Genomic DNA, 18,962 nt, shown 5'->3' on the forward strand with positions numbered 1-18,962 from the left:
TAGACACTTCCTCTTCCTGAAGTCTTTGAGCAGTGAGGATGCACTGTCTGCTTCTGTGATAACAGTTAATACTCAGCCGCATTTCAAAAAATGATTGGATTATTATGTTATTGAAATATAGATCTGTGTTACTACAAGACTTTGCCTGAATTATGTATTCATTGAGTAGGAAACCTTACATCTCCTAAATTAGCACCTGATTTCAAATACTTTGGAAAAAACAGCAATTGTGTCTTTATTTGCACCCGTGTAACACAAAGTACTGCTAAAAGTAACAGAGGACGTGTTTTCACAGTGTTAACATGTATGTTTGGCTTCACACACCGAACCTTTCTGCCTAGGCATAGAGCAGTAACAATTTAAGTATTTTTAACTACTGTGGAGGCTTTAACTGTCAATGCAATAAATAGCGACGCCCTGTTGGTGATTAGTAGGAGCAAATAAACCTTTACTTGAGCACTGTAGCACTCCCTTCTGACTACGGTTTTGTGTGTTTACGCTCTGATTCGGCTTTTCTGCCCCCGTGCGTTCATTCCGTGAGGAAAGGTATATATTTTTGTGAGAGGTGACGGTGCACGGGTCTTCCCCTGAGGCAGCGCGCGTGAGGCGCGACCGTTCCCCAACGGCCGCTCCCGTTCCCCAACGGCCGCTCCCGTTCCCCAACGGCCGCCCACGGGGGGAAACGCTCCGGGCCGGCTCGGGCTGAGGCGGGGCCCCGTCGGAGCCCGTCCCCGCTCCGCCTCTTTCTCCCCGGCGGCTGTGGGATGGGACGGGACGGACGTGGGGCTGCTGGCCTGGGTAGGTGGGTGCCGGGGGCGCTGCGGCAGGGGAGAGCCGGGCCCTGGCCCGCCGTGAGATGGCGGCGCGGGGCCGGGGCCGTGGGGCCGTGAGGTGGCAGTGGTGGCCCCGTCCCCGAGCCTCGCGGGGGAGGTCCCGCCTGCTTCGTGTTTTGCTCCGCTGGTGTGCGAAGGGTAAAGGTGGGTAGCTTCTTCCACATGGCCGTCGTGTGTGGCTCCGGGCTGCTCAGGCACCTGCCTCCCTGCTGCTCCTCACGGCGTGCGGGTTCCTCGCAAATTGCGAACTAAAAGCAGAGCTTGCGAGCAGCCTTCTGAGAAGGACGGTGCGTCTGTCGTGTGGTAACGCTCCAAAACTGACTGCCAGACAGCGCCTGGATCAGCCTCTCGAGCTCAGATCCCGGAATCTCACCCACCTGTTAACCGCCGGCCGAGGTGGGCAGCCTGAAGCTTTTGCCTCAAGTACCTAATGCTTCAGTAGGTACAAGGTGTTTAGTGCTGAAGGTGCCCTTTTTGGATACGCCGTATGCTGCCTGGGGGAGAGCAGCGAGCAGGGGAGCGCAGATGGGGTGGGTTAACCCCCACTGGGCCGGAGGTTACTGACGGTCTGCCCTTGTGAACAGAGGTTGGGGTCATGCTGTTGGACTCTGGTCATCGAATAGAGCTAGAAGTGGCTAAGGCATCCCCTGACATGTTACCACGTTGTCAGCGGTGGCTTTGTGGGATTGGTTTTGCGGCTTTTTTGTTTTTATAAACACGTGGTCTATTCTCATTTTGCCCACTTTAAGTTAAAAGAGTTTGTTCTGCTTTCCTCACTTAGGTTCCAGAATAAGGTAGCATGTCTTTCTCATCTTATTTTAGGGGCGTACTGCTGGAAAGTGTTGGCACAAATGACAACTTGGTGATGAGTGGGACCCATTTGAATTAAACAGATGGGGATCATTTTTGATAATGAGGCTTTCTGCCTTAGTAACTATTAGCCTACAGTTAGTCTTATTCTGATATATTCCAGCACGTTTCTTACAACAGTGGGGTTATAGTGGCAACCTGAGTGGCAGCAGATCTAGGACAGTCATTGCTGGTAATTCTGGGGGTCTTATGAGACAGCTGCAGGATTGAAGTTCCCCTTTTGGGGGATTTTCAGGAGCAAATACTGGCAGGTTAACCTGTGACATGTTCCTGGTGAGCTTGTTGGCTCATAGGAGCAGGGCTGAGTGTGTCTCTTTTTGTTAACTTTTTTTTAAAAAACGAACAAACAAACAAACAAAAAAAAACTTGTCTTTTTATTTATTTATTTGTGTGTGTATTTGAAGGGTGCAAACAGCTATGGACAACTTGGTCTTGGTCGTAAAGAGGATGTGCTGGTACCTCAGTCAACAAAAGATGTTTCCTGCAAATGTTGAGACATTAAGAGCATTACTGGAGGAGGGGGACATTCTGCAGTTATCACTGGTAAAAACATTGCATTTGCAAGGAATGTATGACAGAGCCTGAAAAAGAAAAAGAAAAAGAAAAAAAAAAAAAAAAGTGTTTCCCTGTTGATTTGGTGCTGCCACCTATCTTTTGCTTTTGTTTCTGAGCTTAGCTGCAAATTCTTAGTTCCAAAGCGGCTTCCTCCAGTGCTTGTTAATATTTTGGGGAATTTCCTCTGTTTTGTTTTTTTCTTTATCTGTGGTTATTTAATGGATTTGTGAGGACAGTTTTTTTTTTGTTTGTTTGTTTTGTTTTTTTACCTGTTTCATATAACAGCTTTTCATACAAAGCTGTCAATTTTCCTGTATTGAGGATGAGGGGGGAAGGAGTCAAGTAGGAAGTTACTCAGTCTTGAGAAGTTCTAGTGTAAGGAGTGGAAAATAGTGTCTGGTCTTTGAAGGGTTCTTCTGTGGGCTAATTATGGGAAAGAAGGAATACAGGGAGGTGTGTATGGTATGAAACAGTTCTGATGACAGGCTCCTGTTTTACTATATGGATTGTCTCCCTTGACTCTATATAACTGCTTATTCAAAGATGCTTCATATGCATCAGAAATAGTTATTTCTCTTTTTATGTGATTGCAGTGCCTAAAATGACACAGTCAGCTGTCATTGTGTATCACAGGATCTCATGGCATATAGACTTCTCTTTTTAGTTTGTCAAGTGGATGTGATTTTATTTTATTTTATTTATTTATTTATATTATTCCAGGTGCTGGAGAGCTCTTTACGTGTGGCCATAACAAAGAAGGGCATCTGGGACTGAATCACCCAGAAGATGTACTGCGTTTCACTTTGTGCACTGCTTTTCATGTTTCACTTTGTGCACTGGCTTTCATGTAAGAGAAGTTGCCTGTGGTTGGGATTTTGCAATCATATTAGTAGGTAAGTCTGCCTCTGTAGGAGCTGGGGAAAAATGGTGATGTAGAGAACACAGTGAAAGTCCCACATTGCTATTGCTTGTGCAGTGCATGGCACTCACAAGTTTTAAGCTACTTACATTGCAAACTAAGTTAGTCCGTGTTTCTTGTATCACCTTAAACTTCAGACCTTTACTGAACATGATGTATAAAACCAGAAGCCTGTGTCCTCAGGGGCTTTGGAAGAGGAGACACTGGGTCTTTTTTGAGTTGTTTCACTGTGATACTTTTGACTGTTGGAATGTTACGGTGCTTTGCTTTTGCTCACTTGTACACTGATCAGACTCTTAACACTTTATTTTGCAGGAATTGGCCTAGTTCTGTCCTGTGGGTCTAATGCTTTTGGACAATGAGGAATTCCTCAAATTTCAGGTCCATGCTTGACTCCACAAAAGATTGAGGTAAAGATCTAAAAGGAATTGTGCTTTATTGCTCTGAATGTTATGTTTCTTATCACAACTAAAGGCCTGGTGACCTCAGTGGGCTTTAAGCCAGGCCCTTCAGCTGCTTTTGAAGGAGTCTATCTGATGAAATAAATTTACAAAGTAAAGGACCAAAGATGGTAATTGTCTCAGAAATGAGAAGCTAAGGTTGCTTTCCTTGTTGTATGAAGAAGTTGCCCACTTGTTATGGAAAGCTGGCTGTTTCATTTGTGATTAGAACAATTCATTAATGCATTTGGATGACATCTGCAGAATGAGTCTGATGCTCAGGTGATGTGAAGTGATATTAAAGCTAATGAAACCATCTGACTTTACTTCAGCTGAAGTTTTGCCTCAAGTTTGTAAGAGACTAGATGTGTTTTGCTACCTGGAGTTTACTCATACCTTTGCATACCTTGTTCAAGGCTTGTGTTTAACTGTTTGAATGATGCCTTATAAAACAAAATAGATTAGCGGTAATCCACCCTGGAAAAAATAAACTGTGATAGAGTTCAACAAAATTAATGATGTGAATTCTTCTGATGCATTGCTTTTTTGCTTCTTGTGCACTTCTGTTTTTTAAGTATGCACTATTTTTCAGGTGCATTTATGACTACAAGTTTATTTCCCACAGTGAGGACCGTAGTATTATTTCCTGGTCTTAAAAACCTTTAGATAAAAGCAAGCTTGGTCATTCCCAAAATAATATCAGTATGGGGAAGTATGTAGCTGCAGGAAAACCAAACTGAGAGTATATACTTTAGTTATGTACTTTGAGACTAAGATTATTTTTAGTTCTGCATGTAAAGGAACTAAAAAGTACATTGACTCACTTCTTGTTTAACCTCCAGTATTTATCAAACAACATCAGCTTCAAAGGAAATAGAGGAGGAATAAAGGCAGCAAGGTCCTGAAACAAATTCACAGAAGTGGAGTTCAGATATTACCTTGGGCAACAGAGTCCTTGTCTTCTGTCTGACAAAAAACAATCCACTCGTTAGATGGTTCTGGACGCGCCCAGAAAAACCTTCCACGAACAGGAAGCAAACCCTCAAAGACAGGCACTGACATGCCGAAATTCCTTGTTAGTTTGGGCACAACAAATACCTTCCTGACCAATCTGTTGGCTTCCTCTGCCCCTCTGTCTGAAGCCCTGAAGGACTGCAGTGCAGAGCTAATGGACAGTGTTTGTAAGAGGCAACCCAAGTATTTGAAGCGTGCAGAAAACCCAGTCACATCCCGTTCTCAGTCCTCAAACTGGTATAAAATCCTGACTGCAAAAGAAGTGACATGGAGGTGTAATTCTGGAGATGTATCCAGAGGTCAGCTCCAGGGAGTAGAGCCTTGAAGAGTATTTTTATTCTAATGAGATACCCGAGGAAGGAGGAGACCGCCTCTGTGGGAGCACAAAGTGCTTACCAGCTAATGAAAAGGAATCAGTATGGAGAATGTCAAGTGACTGCCTTATGCTGTCTGTTAGTTTGCTTTGCACTCCTTTACCTTGCAGCCTCCTAAAAGAAGCAGTGATAGAAAAGACGTCTCCTGAAAGCCCAAGGATTTGTTCTTGACAAGCACCTGTTGCTCCCAGTGCCCCGTGGCAACATTTCATTGTTTGATTGGCAGCACTGGGGCCTTGTTCATCTTTCTTGAGTAATTCCACAGTTTAGTTCTGTGAGGTGCCATTTGTGGTTGTCAGCGTGTTTGGGGCTGGAACGCTGTTTTCTCCCTCTCGGAAAAGCTCTTTTGGGGGAAAGAGGGCTGTGGGGAAGCTGGGAGCGCTCTGCATGCTGGGGAGCCATTTCTACCCATGCTGAGGTTGACACAAAACTTCCCAATCTCCTCAACTGTTCCCTTGTGGCCTTCCAACAGGCCCCTGGCTCGAGTGCCTGCAGCTGCGGGTTCCCTCCCAGCGCAGGGCTGTGTTTCAGTGCATGGGGCATTTCTGGATGCGCCTCCTACAAGAGTCAGAAACGTGCGTGTGCAAAAGTAGCGCCATCCCCTGGGCTTTTGTTTTCAATCAGTCCCAGTTTGTTTCTGGCAGTCAGCTTTGTAAGCAGGGGGTAGCCAAGCTGACTAGGAAGGAGTTGGCCTAAAGTGAGCTGTGGTGGCCAGCCGTGGCAAGGCTGGTGCGTGCGAGAAATGTGCAGCAGAGCTACAAGAGGTGCTTAATTTCCCAGGTAGAAAGCATGGTTCTCTTTGACTTCCAGCAGCGGCTGCACGTTGGGTGTGGAGTGCATGTCAGGAAGGGGAATTTCCTCAAGCAGTTCCATCACAGCAGATGACATTTTTGTGTTAGAGGTTGTTCCTTCCTTGTACGCATGTGGTCCCTTGGTGAAAGAGGGAGCACGCTGGTTTCCAGACCCACACCTGCAGACTCTGGTCTTAGATTAATCTGCTTTGAAATTCTCTTGATGCCAGCGTCTGAAGAAGCGGAGGCTGGTGCGCTCGCTCCTTCTGCAAAAGGCAAAGCCCCCCCGAGGTTTCCCCAAGAAGGGCAGGAGAAAGCAGCCGATGAGATTGTGAATCAGAATCTTTATTTGAGCAAGGTTTGAGAGAGACTTGGGGTGGGGTGGGGTGGCGCGGAGGCGTGCTGAGCTCTCTTTGTCCATAGCTGCGGGGCCCGTTGGTGTACTTGTAGGACCATGGCCAGGTAGGGATGGGGTCCTGGTGTGCTTCCTGCTCCTTCGGTGGCTCTGGTTGTAGAAAGGTGCACCAGCCTTCAGGTCCATGTCATCTTCTGGCATGCTGTGAGATGGTGGTGGGGTGTGGGTTGGGGATCGCTCACGTGTCCCGTAGTTTGGTCCCATCGCTGTGTGTGTCTTCCTTTAATAAGAGAAGGAACAAACGGAGCAGCATCCCCCTGTGACCCCGGGCTCCCCCTGCCTCTGTGCCCGAGGGTCTCGAGCATCTCACCATGTCCGTCCGTGTCCCGTCATCCTGATGGAGCGGTCACTCCCATCTGGGCCCGATTGTGTCACCTGGCTGCTTGCTGTTAGAGCCTGGTGGGTGTGGGTTGGGGCGATCTTACCTGTCCTGTAGGGCGTTGGCAGCTCTTCCTTCCAGCTGAGCTCCCATCACTGTGTGATTCTGGGTGAAAGAGAAAAAGCACCAAACGGAGCAGCATCCCCCTGTGACCACGGGCAGCCCCTGCCTCTGTGCCCAAGGGTCTCTAGTGTCTCACCAAGCCTGTCCGTGTCCCGTCGTCCTGATGGAGCGGTCACTCCCGTACTGGCTGGAGCGTGTCACCTTCCGGCTTGCTTTGAGACTGTGATGGGGTGTGTGTTGGGGTGATCCTACCTCTCTTGGAGAGCACTGACACCTTTTCCAGCTGAGTTCTCAAGGGCAGTGAGGCCAGGAGCGTGCCACGGTCTGGTCCCATCACTGTGTGATTCTGACTGAAAGAGAAGAAGCACCAAACGGGGCAGAATCCCCGTGACCACGGCAACCCCTGCCTGTTTACCCAAGAGTCTCTAGCGTCTCACGAGGCTGTCAGTGTCCCATCATCCTGATGCAGCGGTCACTGCTGTACTGGCTTGATTGTGTCACCTTCTTGCTTGCTGTTAGAGCCTGGTGGGTGTGGGTTGGGGCGATCTTACCTGTCCTGTAGGGCGTTGGCAGCTCTTCCTTCCAGCTGAGCTCCCATCGCTGTGTGATTCTGACTGAAAGAGAAGAAGCACCAAATGGAGCAGCATCCCCCTGTGACCACGGGCAGCCCCTGTCTCTGTGCCCATGGGTCTCTAGTGTCTCACCGAGGCCACCTGTGTCCCGTCATCCTGATGGAGCGGTCACTCCCATCCTGGCTGGATCGTGTCACCTTCCTGCTTGCTGTGGACCGTGGTGGGGTGTGGGTTGGTACTATCTTACCTGTCCTGTAGGGCATTGGCAGCCCTTCCTTCCAGCTGAGTGGTCGAGGGCAGTGAGGCCAGGATTGTGCTGTGGTCTGGTCTCATCGCTGTGTGTTTCTGGCTGAAAAAGAAGCACCACCAAACGGAGCAGCATCCCCCTGTGACCATGGGCATCCCCTGCCTGTCTGCCCAAGAGTCCCTAGCATCTCACCGAGGCTGTCCGTGTTCTGTCATCCTGATGCAGCGGTCACTGCTGTCCTGGCCCAATTGTGTCACCTTCCTGCTTGCTGTTAGACAGCAGTGGGTGTGGGTTGGGGCGATCTTACCTGTCCTGTAGGGCATGGACAATTGTCCGGCACTGTGCTGGAAAGGAGTGGCCAGGAGTGTGCGGTGGTTTAGTTTGGTCAGTGTCTTGTAGGGCGCTGAGAGCCGTTTGAGGTGAAGGCCTGAGGAGAGAGGAGCTGAATTCCTCTGCCTGAATTTGTGTCCGGAGCTGAGGCTGGAGCAGCAGGAGCAGGCAGCTGAGCAGCCTCCCTGTCAGCACGGGCAGCCATCGCAGGCCTGCGTGGCCACTGGGGCGTTGGGGCCAGTGTTCCGGGGCAAGGTCGTCCCCCCCCCACTTTGTGCCATGGGGCACCCCGTGCCTGCTGTGACATGGGCAGTGCATCACTGGGGGGTGGCAGCAGGTGATGCGGAGCCCAGGCCCGGGCCGGGCGGTGGAAAAGGTGCCCGGGTGTGTGTGCAGGGCTGCGGGGCCGTGCCAGTCAGCTGTGGGAGCGGGCTGGGGTCTGGCTGGGGCTGTGCTGCCTGCCCTGCAGAGCTCTGAGAGCTCCCCTCTGAGGGGGCCGGGAGCGTGCCCGGGTTCGGTCCCATGGCTGCCTGCGCGTGCGGCTGGGCGAGGAGAGGCAAGCAGAGAAGAGCCCCCCAGCTGCCCCCCATCTCTGCGCAGCGGGACACGTCTGTTCCTGCCCACCATGGAAGCACGAAGGAAGAACTAAATGAATAATAAACATTGAAAAGCCCGAGGCCACGGGTTGTGATTCTGGGGAGGGGAATCAAGTAGCTGTAGCAGCAATTGCAAGAGCAGCTGCTCAGCGAAGGTGAAACGAGTTTGTTGAACTTCATTTCAGCTAAAGAGTAAAGTTGAGGGAAAGCTAAGAAATCCCAAAACTCTACTAAAAATGAAAGCAGCTGAAGTGGTGTCAGTTTTATACATCACCTGCAGGGACGCTTCCCTTAAAAGAAAGGATACTCCTAAAGGAAACTCTGAAGGACATTGTTAAGATCAGTCTGACCTTTAGTCTCGGTGTGACCGAAATCAGCCCAATTTTGGGTCAGAATTCTGCCTGATGTTATGCAGGGGGGCTCTGCTGAAGCCAGCAGAGTTCCCCATGCAGCGGGTCCCCAACCCCAGCAACAGACACCAGTGACTTTTGTTGGTTGCTTACAAGGACAAAGTGGCATTTGGCTTCGTTTGACCATAAGTAAATGCACGGAGCTTGCAGAGCAGCTTCCATGTTGCTGCATGAGCACATCAGGCCGTTGGGAACTTCAGCCCGTGTTCTTGCAGAGCCTGGTTAGAATAAAGCAGGCAGTTGTACTGGGGATGGTGGAACTGGATGATGGAGACCTGGATGGCCTGCTGCCTCCCCATAAGGAAGAGAAGGCATCTGTACACAGAGTGCCCTGTATTTTCTCCTCCTTTCCCTATCCACAAATACTAAATATGTAAGAGGAAGTCAGGCATTTCTTCCCCAAGAAAAAGGGGGAAAGTGTGCTGAGGGGCATGGCACGCTGCAGAGAGCAGTGACCGATCGGAAGGCAGGAGAGGCTGCAGCATGCAGTGGGAGGCACGCCCGAGGCTGTCCCACCTGGCCCTGGGTCCCCCTGAACAAAACTGCTGTCAGGGACGTTGCAGCTCTCTGTGGGGATGCTCCTGCCTGTGCCAGCCCGGGGTTTGCTGTGCCCTTGCCCCTCAGGGTGCAGCAGGCTGTGGTTTGCCACGTTCTTCGGCTTTCTCTCTGGAAGAAGGCACGTGTGGCTAGAAGCACGCCTGCTGTTGCAATCCAGTTAAATTTAACTAGAGTTAAATCCAGTTGGAGGCCGGTTACTAGTGGAGTCCCCCAGGGCTCAGTACTGGGGCCAATCCTCTTTAACATCTTTATCGATGATCTGGACGAGGGGATCAAGTGCACCCTCAGCAAGTTTGCAGACGACACCCAGTTAGGTGCGTGTGTCGATCTGCTCGAGGGTAGGAAGGCTCTGCAGGAGGATCTGGAGAGGCTGGGCCGATGGGCCGAGGCCAACGGTATGAAGTTCAACAAGGCCAAGTGCCGGGTCCTGCACCTGGGGCACAACAACCCCAAACAGCGCTACAGGCTGGGAGACGAGTGGTTGGAGAGCTGCCTGGCAGAGAAGGACCTGGGAGTAGTGGTTGACAGTCGGCTGAATATGAGCCAGCAGTGTGCTCAGGTGGCCAGGAAGGCCAGCAGCATCCTGGCTTGCATAAGAAACAGCGTGGCCAGCAGGGCCAGGGAAGTGATTGTCCCCCTGTACTCGGCTCTGGTGAGGCCGCACCTCGAGTACTGCGTTCAGTTTTGGGCCCCTCGCTCCAAGAAGGACATGGAGGTGCTTGAGCGAGTCCAGAGAAGGGCAACGAAGCTGGTGAGGGGTCTGGAGAACAAGTCTTACGAGGAGCGGCTGAGGGAGCTGGGACTGTTTAGCCTGGAGAAGAGGAGGCTCAGGGGTGACCTTATCGCTTTCTACAGGTACCTGAAAGGAGGCTGTAGCGAGGTGGGGGTTGGTCTGTTCTCCCACGTGCCTGGTGACAGAACAAGGGGGAATGGGCTAAAGTTGTGCCAGGGGAGGTTCAGGTTGGATGTTAGGAAGAACTTCTTTACCAAAAGGGTTGTTAGGCATTGGAAGGGGCTGCCCAGGGAAGTGGTTGAGTCCCCATCCCTGGAGGTCTTTAAAAGACGTTTAGATGTAGAGCTTAGGGATATGGTTTAGTGGAGGACTTGTTAGTGTTAGGTCAGAGGTTGGACTAGGTGATCTTGGAGATCTCTTCCAACCTAGATGATTCTTTGATTCTGTAATTTCTCTGTTGTCCAGTACCTTCAACTGTAAGTGTTAAAGGCTGGACTCTGGCAGCGTAGCTCATGTTGTTCCTGTAACTCGTGGAAGTTTATGGTGGTAACTGTAGGAGAGGTACTGCTGAGTGTAAGGAGTTCAGAATATAGCCTCAAACTGTTTGCTTCATCATGTTTTAAGTAAAGGAGGTTACACATGTAGTTTAGTCTGGCTTTGGAGTAGGTGGTCGTGGTGTTTTGCTCTGACCCCACAGTTGGCTGTGGATCACCACGCTCCTCTGCACCTTTCACTGGCCCTTGGCAGAAGGGAGCAGAATTGCATCCTTTGCACAGAACTTGGTCTAGCAACTCCTGGGTAAGGCAGTGATCATGCCCACTGGTTCTTGGTATCTGCTGGTGGCCTGCAGTGCAGTCAAACATGTTAAATACAGGACATGGGATGGATGTGTCTATGGCAAATACTGGGAACAGAGAAAAATCTCGTATGTTTCAGATTGAGCTGTTTTGTGTGTGCTACTGTCAAGCTAGAAACATGCCCTTTATATAAACAACGTATATATATTGCATGCAGTATGTATAGGTTACAAAGCTTTACTGACATAATTTCATTTACAGCCCAGGCCACCCTACAGATAACCTTTTTGTTAGGAAGTTAACGAGGCTGAAGAAACTGAATTAAAGGACATCTTAATACGTCCTTAGGTAGTTTTAGTATCCTTTTCCTTATGCTCCCAGAAGCAAAGACGTTTTCACTTAAGAACTGAATAATTTTCACTTCTTGAAGCTTTAGATAAGATGCATTAAGAAGCGGTGATCTAGTTTTGAAATAGGATCCAGATGCTCCAAGAACCTAGTGGATAACTAATCTTGAAATGTGTTTTGTATTGAGAAACTGGGAAGGTGTTCACCTGGGGCAGAGCAGACTATGGGCAACTTGGAAGACACACGGTGGTTCCCAAGGGGCAGAAGGTAAACACAGGGTCTGAACAACACTTGGAGCTGTTGTGTAATGTCCCTCTATCCGTGCCTTGCCTAAATGGAGCATCTCAGGTAATGAAGGAAATTACCATTTTTCCAGTTTTTTCTGGGGTGCATTAAGATAATCAGAACATTTTCCTAATAGAAACCTCTCAAATGCTGCAGCACAAGCTCTTGCTGCTCTTCCTGTAAGCTCAGAAGTTAATATGATTCAATTATTTCAAATTTCTTAAAAGGCTTTTGCATTAAGAAACTGATTTTTTTCCATGGTGGAACCAGATTAACCATTAGCAAAAGCTGCCAAATTCCTTCAGATATAAATGCATACAGGAGATAGCCACAGCTTTAATAATGTCTAGCAGATGAGGTGGGACCTTGCCCAGCTGAGGCACTACTTCTGTCTGAAACCCTCCATCACAGTTTAGCTAATGGCTTTTCTCTAGCTGATACATAACATCACAGCTTCTGTCTCAGGCTGTCTAAGCAATCATGAATATTTCTCTACCGTGTAATGTCCTTGAGTGGTATTGGAAGTTTTCTTTTTGTGTGGCTAATTTGAGTCAAAATGATATATCCACAACCACAAAAATGATCAGAAAGAAAGCATTACACAAGGACTTGACATTTTTTTCCTTTCACCTGCAACACGCAACCTGTACTGCCAACAAACGGTACTTTGCCTTGTTCATGTCTGAGAAGCAGCAGGTGGCAACTGGCGTGTTGGAAGGCAACATGCAGGTCCCATCTGGGCAAATGACCAGTCAAAAGGTATATGTCTTCCTGTGTGGCAGCTAGCATGTGAGGAGTAGGTAGAGGCTGACAGCTTCAGCTGCAATGTGCTGCATCTCAGCCTCTTGGTTGTCTTTCATAGCAAGGCTTTGGTTAGGAAAGTCAGCCTCTGCCCTTCCCCATCACCAGTGTTGTTCTGTGGATGTGCGCGCTCACAGGTGAAAAGTGGAGCCTTAGAGTCCAGGATACTACAGTAACAAATAATATGTTTAGTCGGTGTTAACTCCAGGGAGTCTCAAACAGCTATCTTACTTGTTTTGAGATGGTTGTCCCTGCTTTTGTCACCGGATGTCTATAGAGAAGACTGGTGTTAAATCTGTTTTGTGCTGTTACTCATTTATGCTTTGGGCAATGCCCAAAGTGTGTAGTCCTGTTGTACAGTACAAAGTCAGGGCAGCAGTAGCTTTTGCCCAGGGGAACTTAAGGTTGGCAGGACAACTGATCCATGAAGGTGAAGGACAGAGATGCAATCAGATATATTCTTTGAAAATGAAGAGTAAAAGCAATCTCATCTTCATTCTGCTGCCCTCGGTGCTGTTCCTCCCTACAGACCTATGAGAGACCTGATCTGAGGGAATAGCAATGGCAGTGTTCTGGAGCAGGCATCATGCTTTGCAGAGCTAACAGCATGAAGATGATTTAAGAAGAGCGTGATCAAGAGCTAGCATCATTTGTACCCTGAGAGGAGCTGTGTTGATAAGAGAAGGAAAAAGCAGATAATACGAGCCTAAATTACTTCAAGGTTACAAAATAATGCCAGTGTTAGAATTCAGACTTAGAATTTAGACTTAAAGCTGGGTTCAGTTGCAGCACATAGGTTGTATAAATGAAAACCAGCTCACACTCGACACACAAACTATCCTTTTTTCTATTTGTTGCTGTACAGAGACGAGGTTTGATTTGAGAACTGAGTCAAAATGAACACAGAGAGGATGAGTTCTTTTCTGTGTTTACCCTGAATTATCAACTCCAACTTGCACTTCAATATGGAGAGCCAAATTAATAATAGTTGAGGCTTACAACTAATGAGTTTTATCCAAAGACAATTTTTATAAATCGTTTTTAATGATTGAACCAAATTTTTGGCCAAGTTGTGGTCTGCTGATTGCCTCTGCACTGGGATTAATACCATTAAAAGCAGCTTTAATTGTATGTGGATGTAAGGTTCCTGGAGTCTCATGTGTTTAAACTTCTTGAATTATGAGCCTGCAGGCCTATTTATTATTTTTTCTCTCGGTGATTTGGTGCATAGCCACAATGGAATAGGATGAGACACTGAAAAGAAACTTGAGGCGGTAGCAGAAGTCTACAAGCAGAAGTTGTGTGAGACATTATGCAGGCAGTGCTCTTGTGTTGTGGGACATCATTGATTGGACCTCTTCAGAACATCTGACTCATCTGCTGCCTGATGTGCATTCACCTCCACTGCTCTTCAGTTGAAAGGACAACTAAATACAAATGGCCTGAAATATGATGAGCCTCTGTATTTAGCAAATGCTACAAAGATCTGTTGTAATGTTTCTTCCTTGTCAAAATGCTTTTCCAAGCCGTTTCGATATTTTTGGTTTTAATGGCTAACATTTTACTGTTTATGGTATGTTCAGGATGTCATTCACATCGCAGCAAGCATTTGCTGCAGCAATATACCAGTGAGAAGTAGTCATTTTCTAGTGCTGAATGTTTCTCACTAAACTGGTGGAAGGAAGGGCTATGGTCATTTTGAATATGCAGCACTGTGTTCATGTGGAACCATGTTTCCATTGTCTCCTTTCTGTAATTAAAGAAAGCTGTGCTAGATTACAGCTGAGGACAGGGAGCTGGAAGTTCAGCTAGGAAATCACAAAAAAAATAGTGTGTCACACTGTCTTTTTTGGGTATATGATTTCTTGGGCTTAATTCCCTCCTCCCTTTCCCTGTCACCAAGCCTGAATGTTGATGATGAATGTAGGGGGCCAGTTGTGTCAGGGAAGGAAAATAACCCCTCACCTTGTGGCAACCTGTACCTGCTGTCTTTCTCCTGATCCTGCTGTGGTCCGTACTTCCAGTGTGCATTTGTTCCAGTGTGTACGCTCATCCTGTGCAGTACAGATTGGCTTGGAGCCTCCAAAGGGTTCCTTTTTTTTCAAGGAATGCTGTCAGGGTATGTATGTTCTCTTGGCCCTCTGCAGTCAAAGTTATTGCTATTCTTTTCACTACGTGTTGCAGTAATGTGGTATTGTTGTTTATTTTAAGCAGTTGAAATACACCTCTTGGTATATTCTTGTTTTTCACTTTTCCTCCCTGCTCTTGTTGCAAGCTGTGAAGCATCTACCTACAAGACAAACAAACCTAAGATATCTGCTGTGATGTTAATTAATTATTATTGTATGATTGATATATACTAATATATAAGCCTTGTTATTGCCCTATTATAAAAGCGCAATAATATTGTGAAATGGAACCTCTTGGTTTAGGAAAATAACTATTTTTGTACTTTTTGACCTCTCCAGGGAAAAAAAAAAGATTCATCAAAATAATGAAACTGCCTCCTGCACATGAAGACTGTGTTAGATCGGCTGTGCTTGATCTGCACGCCCCATGTAACAGAGTAACACTGTTCTTGTCAACTCCATGAGCAGATTGAGACCAGTTCCCATTTCTCTGTTACAATTGTAGAAAGAGAGTTTACTTCTTGGGCTGGCTGGTTCTCCCTTGTGTTCTCCTAGCAGGAAAATGAGAGCAACCGGCTGAAATGCAAATGCAGCCTTTTGGCGAGGTACCCATCCCTTGTATTCTTGGTCTCCTGGCAGCTGATTGTGGAGGTCACACTAAATTCAGTGGATGTGGCATGTAATGAGATAGCCGCAAAGATTGCTAAGACCTGTGCTCCTGCAGCTGTTGCCTTGCAGGGTAGTCCATCATAGAAGAAGCAAACCTTTTATTTTATTACCTGTGAGGGAAAAAAAAAAAATCCTTAGCTATAATGTTCTGAAAATGCTGCCTCCTATGATTTGCCACTTCAGCTCCAATTCTTCCCACCTGCCCTCCTCTTCCTGTGTGTATAACTAATATAAACAATCCCCTTCTTGGTAACAAGTGTTTAGGGAGCCAGTAAGGAGTTCTTACAATGTGTTTGTTTTTCCAGAATATTGCTTGCCATATTTGTGTTCTTAAGTGTGTTTAATTAGCAAGCATTAACTAGCTTGTTTTCTGCTCCCAATTGCTTCAATGGAAATGCCTTCTGTCTTTTTGTTTGTTTGTTTGTTTGTTTGTTTGTTGTTGTTGTTGCCAAGTTTTACCTGCAGCTTCCACTGTCAGCTCAGTTCACACTTTGGAAGTGTGAAGCCACGCAAAGCGGAGACCTGGGCTTATTGCTGCTGGGGCAGGGCTAGCCATGCTCTGCTGGACCTTGCAAGGGATTGAGGAGGAAGGAAGGAAGGAAAGCCATCTAACAATCTTCATCTAACAGATTTCAGTCATGTTAAGCCAGAGATATTTAATGGAATGCTATGGCAAGACACACTGCAAGTGTACGTAACTATGCAATTCCCTTATTGCATTTGTGTACGCCAAAATGCAGTATTTTGTATTTATAAGTTCTTTGTCCTCTGTACAGATAAAGATATAGGATATAGTTTTAATTCTCAAATCTTACCCCCTTCATATCTTCTCTGTTCACTCACTACCCTATTTTGATTTCTTGTGGTGTTTTTTTTTCCTCCCTCTAGGTCAAGGAAAACCCTTTTTCTTTGGTAGTTTCAGGAAAATGCTTTATGACTTAAACACACAAATAGCAATCAGTGAATTGATCTTTATTTTCTTTATTTTTTTTTTTCTTCTCTTTTTGATCTGCTACTGTCTACTTTTTAGGTTTTAACCACTACAAAGGAAAGATGAAGACACCTTGATTTTCCTAAGGATGCATTGTTCACTGTGGTAATGGAGTTGAAATGGAAAAATGGAGCACCCACTCTTAGAGTAAGTATCTGTATTTATGAAAGTTTAGACAGTAATTGGCTTACTATTATGAAAAAAAAAAAAAAATAAAAAAAAAATGAAATCCTAACCCTCTATGACTTCTGGAAACAGTTACAATAACTTTTCAGCATTTTCAGAGCAAATAAGGACAGGAAGTGAAACAGAACGCATTAAAAGGGTTTTAATTATTATGGATGTTTCAGTTCTTGGTTCAAATATGTTACTTGCCATGAAAACCATGTATGTAGGTGACTCTTCATCCAGTACATGTCACTGCAGTGTCTTTCCATTTAGCTCAGTGGATTGGGTCATTGAGGCTGATGGATGCCACGGGAGCAGAAGTTCTCCACGTGGCTGCAGTGCAAGTGTGCTGAGCTCAGATAATATTTGTGGCACTGTGTGCGGATATCACCAGAGGAGGAGGTGGCCTGTGCTGAAGAAGCCCCACTGTACAACAAGCTACCAGAAAATGAGAATAAATATGTCCTGTTCACTGATGGGTCCTGTCATATTTTGGGAAAGCATGGGAGATGGAAGGCTGCTGTATGGAGTCCTATATGACGAGTTGCAGAAGTTGCTGAGGGAGAAGGTGAATCGAGTCAGTTCGCAGAAGTGAAAGCCATCCAGCTGGCTTTAGATACTGATGAACGAGAAAACTGGCCATTCTCTATCTCTCTACTGATTCATGGATAGTAGCAAATGCCTTGTGGGGGTGGTTACAGCAATGGAAGCAGAACAACTGGCAGTGCAGGGGCAAACCCATCTGTGCTGCTGTGTTGTGGCAAGATATTGCTGCCCAGGTAGAGAACCTGGTTGTAAAGGTATGCCACATTAGATGCTCATGTGCCCAAGAATCGGGCTACTGAAGAACATAGTAACAACCAGCAGGTGGATCAGGCTGCTAAGATTGAAGTGGCTCAGGTGCACCTGGACTGGCAACATAAGGGTGAATTATTTATAGCCCGATGGGTCCATGACACCTCGGGTAGGGATGCAACATAAAGATGGGCCTGTGATTGAGAGGTGGACCTGACCATGGACACTATAGCACAGGTTATTCATGATTGTGAAACTTGTGCTGCAATCAAGCAAGCCAAACGGTCAAAGCCTCTTTGGTACGGGGGACGATGGCTGAAATATAAATATGGAGAGGCCTGGCAGATTGATTACATCACACTCCCTCAAACCCGCAACGGCAAGCACCACGTACTTACAATGGTGGAAGCAACCACCGGATGGCTGGAAACATATCCTGTGCCCCATGCCACCACTTGAAACACTATCCTGGGCCTTGAAAAGTAAGTCCTATGGCGACATGGCACCCCAGAAAGAATTGAGTCAGGCAACAGGACTCATTTCTGAAACAACCTTATAGACACTTGGGCCAAAGAACATGGTATTGAGTGGGTGTATCAGATCCCCTATCATGCACCAGCCACCGGGAAAGTTGAGCGATACAATGGACTGTTAAAGAAAGACTACACTGAAAACAATGGGTGCTGGGACATTCAAAAACTGGGATATGCATTTGGCAAAGGCCACCTGGTTGGTTAATACTAGGGGTTCTGCCAACTGAGCTGGACCTGCCCAATCAAACCTGTTATGTACTTTGAACGGGATAAAGTTCCTGTAGTGCACGTAAGAAACATGCTGTGGAAGACAGTCTGGGCTACTCCTGCCTCAAGAAAAGGTAAAAGCATTCGTGGGATTGCTTTTGCTCAGGGACTTGGATGCACTTGGTGGGTAATGTGAAAGAATGGGGAGGTCTGTTGTGTACCTCAAGGAGATTTAATACTGGGTGAGAATAGCCCATGAGTTGAATTGTATTATGTTAATTATTATGTAATAATGTAGGTCATCACTACCATGATTGCTATATGTCAATGTCCTATTAATGGTATCACAATAACAGCCACGCAGATAATAATGAATTAATTTTGGTAGAGTTGGACAAGCACAAAGATGTGATGGAATGAGAATGGGCTTCAATGTGTGACGATCCAACATCACACACCATCTCTTCTGCCCTAAAAGACTGCTGTGACAGATGGAGCCCAAAGTCAGTCATGGATTACGCAAACTCAGTGGACATTCTATATACCATAGATGAAAATGGTGATTAATTGGAATGTATTGGAAAGGGTGAGACCTGAGCATGACATAAATGGTATGGAATAAGGGGTGGATATATGTCCTGGTTTCAGCTAGGATAGAGTTAATTTTAACTCGTTATTATGAATCTTTGTCATCCAAATAGCTCAGTCATCCGAAGTCACTTGCTACAACTCACCCTGCTCATTTTGCTGTGGCCTCCACAAGAAATTCCTAGCTGAGGATGCACACTTGAAAGTTACATCATATTTTATGATGAAACAGTCATTTTCTCAAAACAAAACAAATTCTGATCTATTTGGAGAATACAGATGTGCACCAGTTTGCTGGATTTGAGCTATCTCTGGCTGGGCAGTTCCTGACAGTATAAAGGAGGAGTCATGACCACATCGCTGAATTCAGTGAGACGGCACAGGGGCAACTGTTTGGTTGGAGAGAGGCTTTGTTGCCCACCCTTCATGTCATGGCAGGACCATTCCTAAAATAAGTTAAAATCAAATCACTTTGTCTAACTGCGGGATTAATGAGATTTGTCATGTCTCCAGCTAGTAATGCTTACTGTGACCCAAGGCTGATGACAGACT

The 18,962-nt window shown here is 46.6% G+C and overlaps 1 long non-coding RNA gene across 1 annotated transcript in view; it reads right to left on the reverse strand.

Annotated features, from left to right (window-relative positions):
• Positions 1–7,372: 7,372 nt before the first annotated feature.
• Positions 7,373–18,962, reverse strand: part of LOC118167845 — a 14,767-nt gene continuing 3,177 nt past the window's right edge. Inside the window, exons 2-3 of the long non-coding RNA XR_004751264.1 lie at positions 7,665–7,914; positions 7,373–7,574 (exon numbers count right to left, since the gene is read on the reverse strand). This is a non-coding gene — a long non-coding RNA (uncharacterized LOC118167845). The remainder of the gene's footprint in view (positions 7,575–7,664; positions 7,915–18,962) is intronic.

This window comes from Oxyura jamaicensis, chromosome 5, assembly GCF_011077185.1.
Source record: "Oxyura jamaicensis isolate SHBP4307 breed ruddy duck chromosome 5, BPBGC_Ojam_1.0, whole genome shotgun sequence".
Lineage (NCBI taxonomy): Eukaryota > Metazoa > Chordata > Aves > Anseriformes > Anatidae > Oxyura > Oxyura jamaicensis.